This window comes from Lolium rigidum, chromosome 3 (genome assembly GCF_022539505.1).
Source record: "Lolium rigidum isolate FL_2022 chromosome 3, APGP_CSIRO_Lrig_0.1, whole genome shotgun sequence".
Taxonomy (NCBI): domain Eukaryota; kingdom Viridiplantae; phylum Streptophyta; class Magnoliopsida; order Poales; family Poaceae; genus Lolium; species Lolium rigidum.
Genome location: NC_061510.1, coordinates 372,122,740 through 372,126,925, shown reverse-complemented (window position 1 = coordinate 372,126,925; position 4,186 = coordinate 372,122,740).

Here is a 4,186-nt window from a genome sequence, read left to right as displayed (position 1 = left end):
TGATTTGTTCTTATACTCTTGATATTCGCTTCGCTACATCTGTGTACTAGTTGTCACTACAAGTGGTAAGAAATACTAATTCACTTTGGAGCGGTAAGATTTCCTTTTTCTTATCAGCTTTGAATGAGTTGTGAGAGTACCACCATATATTTTTGATTTTAGTGCACTAACCTACTAACCATGTATGCTAGTGATGAGAAAACTGTTAACAAGGAGAACAAGAACTCTGCGGATTTGATGACATGGAGGGAATATGAGGCTCTTCGTAATGAGATGCGACGTGAATTCCGCGCTCAGGATGATGAGCTTAGGGGAACGGTCCGAGGAATCGACCAAAAGCTGGATGCTACTAATACAACCGTCACCACTATGCGAGATCAAATGACGGATATCCAGCGCAGTCTTGACGATTTACGACTAGCTGTTGAGAATTTGACCGCACAACAACAACAAGAAGATGACGAAGATCCTGAGCTTCAAGATGACGCCCACAATGCTCGTGGTGCGCCACGTGGTAATCCCTCGTGGTCTTGCTGACCAACAACGTCCAGGTCGTGGGTTTGAGGAAGAAGATGGATTGGGTAAACCTAAGTTCTCTATACCCAAGTTTGAAGGAGGTGCTGATGTTGAAGAATACCTCACTTGGGAGCTCAAGATTGAGAAGTTATGGAATTTACCTCCGCATTACACTGAAGATAGGGAGATCAAGCTTGCTTCTTCTGAATTTGATGGTTATGCATTGCGTTGTTGGGATGCATTTGTTTGTAATCGACAAGAGGATGGTGAGCAACCTATTCGCACATGGCGTGCTATGAAGGAGGCGATGACTTCTCGCTTTGTGCCTACAAATTACTTGCACGATATATTTGATAAGTTGACCCTACTGAGACAAGGTGTGAAGATTGTTGATGAATACTACATGGAGATGGAGATGCTCATGCAGCGTGGCCGTGTCAAAGAATCACTTGAGATGACAATGACTCGTTTTCTCAATGGTTTGAAGTATGATATCAAAGGCATTGTTCGTCATTACAGTTACACCACTATGAATGAGTTGCTACATCATGCAAGAGAAGCTGAATCACAGTTGGCTGACGAAGCAAAGGTTAAAGGTCGAGCTTCAGGAGCTGGGCGCTTCACGCCTCGTGCGCCCCCATCGACGGCGCCGGCGCCATCTATGCGCTCCGCACCTTACTCTGCTCCGCCTAGCAAACCGGTCTCCAATGTGCAAAACACAAAGAAGTCCGAATCTGCTGCAAGTACAAGTGGTTCTAGCATGTCTACTACACGCAACCGCGATATGAATTGCCATACATGTGGTGGCAAGGGTCACTTTCGAAGGGATTGTCCTAACCGCAAGGTCATGATTATCAATGAGAACAATGAGTATGAGACTGGAGATGAGGTTGATCCAAATGCTCCCGATGATGATGACTATGACAGTGATGGTGTAGATGCTTATCCGTCTAAAGCTCGCACTATAGTTGTGTCTCAGCGTGCTCTTAATATGTTGTCTAGTGCATCTACTCAGCGCTGCAATTTGTTCCAAACAAAGGCTTTAGTTGGTCCTGACAAGGCTTGCAAGGTCATTATTGATGGCGGGAGTTGCCGCAATTTAGCAAGCAAAGAGTTGTGTACCAAGCTGAAGTTAAAGTATCTACCGCACCCGCATCCATACTATATTCAGTGGTTAAGCGACAATGGTGAGATGAAGGTAAATCACATGGTGCGTGTTGAGTTTGCTATTGGACCGTATAAGGATTGCATTGACTTTGATGTGGTTCCTATGACGGTGTGTCACCTACTATTGGGTCGGCCTTGGCTTTATGATCGCTCTGTGCAACATAATGGCCGTGCCAATACATATCAGTTGGAGTTCAAGGGAAAGAAAATCAACTTACAGCCTATGTCACCACAACAAATTGTCAATGAATCTCGTCAGAAAGTTGAAGTAAACTTGGAGGATGCTTCTTTAGATAGGCGAGAGAATTGTAATGTCGTGAGTGATATAACGAAAAGTGAGAGAGTGAATTCCTTAGTCTCATTAGCCATCAAAGAAGACATGAGAGAATTTAGTGAGGATCCTATAGCCATGCCACTTGTGCTCTTGTACAGGGGTACGATTTTGGTTTCTAACGACATGACCCCTCTTCCTCTTGGTGTTTCTAATGTTTTGCAGGAATTTGGCGACGTGTTTCCGGATGAGGTACCCGCAGGACTACCACCATTGCGAGGTATTGAGCATCAAATCGACTTGATCCCCGGAGCTTCGCTACCCAATCGGGCACCATATAGAACGAACCCCGACGAAACGAAGGAGATACAAAAGCAAGTACAAGCGCTACTCGACAAAGGTTATATCCGCGTAAGCGTTAGTCCTTGTGTTGTTCCTGTTATTCTAGTTCCTAAGAAAGATGGTACTTGGCGCATGTGCGTAGATTGTAGAGCGATAAACAACATTACTATTCGATATCGTCATCCTATTCCCCGTTTAGAGGATATGCTAGATGAATTGAGTGGTGCTACTGTTTTCTCTAAAATTGATTTGCGTAGTGGTTATCATCAAATTAGGATGAAAGAAGGGGACGAATGGAAAACAGCCTTTAAAACAAAATTTGGTTTATATGAGTGGTTAGTAATGCCTTTTGGTTTGACTAATGCACCTAGAACTTTTATGAGACCGATGAACCATGTTTTGCATGAATTTATTGGCAAGTTTGTGGTTGTGTATTTTGATGACATATTAATCTACAGCCGCAATGAATCTGATCATACTATACATATTCGACATGTTTTGCAAGTGTTGCGTGATAATAAACTCTATGGTAATCTTGAGAAGTGCACATTTTGCAAAGATAAGGTCATATTTCTGGGTTATGTTGTCTCTCAGCATGGAGTAGAAGTAGATGTGTCTAAAATTGAAGCTATTCAAAATTGGCCTACTCCCATGAATGTGAGTCAAGTAAGAAGTTTTCATGGTCTAGCTAGGTTTTATAGAAGATTTGTGCCCAACTTTAGTACTATTGCTGCACCTTTGAATGACTTGACTAAAAAGGGTGTTGTTTTTGAGTGGGGCGCAGCCCACGATCATGCTTTTGATGAACTTAAGAGATTGTTAACTTCTGCACCGTTGCTTGCACTTCCTGATTTCAATAAGCAATTTGAGATTGAATGTGATGCTAGTGGTATTGGAAATTGTGGTGTGTTGATGCAAGAGGGTCGCCCAATTGCATATTTTTCTGAGAAACTTTCTGGTGCTAAGTTGAACTATCATATCTATGATAAATAATTGTATGCTTTAATTAGAGTTCTTGAGGTTTGGCAACATTACTTGTGGCCAAAAGAATTTCTCATACATTCTGATCATGAAGCTTTAAAATACCTGAAAGCCCAGTCTACTTTGCATAAGCGTCTTGCTAAGTGGGTTGAGTTCATTGAGTCTTTTCCATACATTATTAAGCATAAGAAGGGAAAAGATAATATTGTTGCTGATGCTCTATCTAGGAAGAATATGCTATTAACTCAACTTGATGTTAAAATTCCTGGATTAGAAGTACTATGTGATTTGTATGCTAATGACCATGATTTTGCTGAACCATATCGCTTGTGTGCTATTGGTAAAGCATGAGAAAAATATCACATACATGATGGGTTCTTGTTTAGAGCTAACAAACTATGTGTTCCAGAATCGTCTGTGCGTTTGCTCTTATTGCAAGAATCACATGCTGGAGGTTTGATGGGTCACTTTGGGCGTGAGAAGATGCTACTCATGCTAGATGACCATTTTTATTGGCCAAAGATGAGGCGGGATGTGGACAGGTATGTGAAGAGGTGCATTACTTGCAACAAGTCCAAGTCCAAGCTGAAGCCTCCCGGTTTGTATACTCCTTTAGCGGCACCTACTACACCTTGGGAGGATATTAGTATGGATTTTGTGTTGGGTTTGCCGCGTACTAAAAGAGGCCATGATTCTATATTTGTGGTAGTGGACAGATTTTCTAAAATGTCACATTTTATTGCTTGCCACAAAAGCGACGATGCGTCGCATATTGCTAACATGTTTTTCAGGGAGGTTGTACGTTTGCATGGAGTCCCAAAGATTATTGTTTCTGATCGTGACGTGAAGTTTATGAGCTACTTCTGGAAGACGTTGTGGAGAAAGCTGGGGAGAAGCTACTTTTCAGTA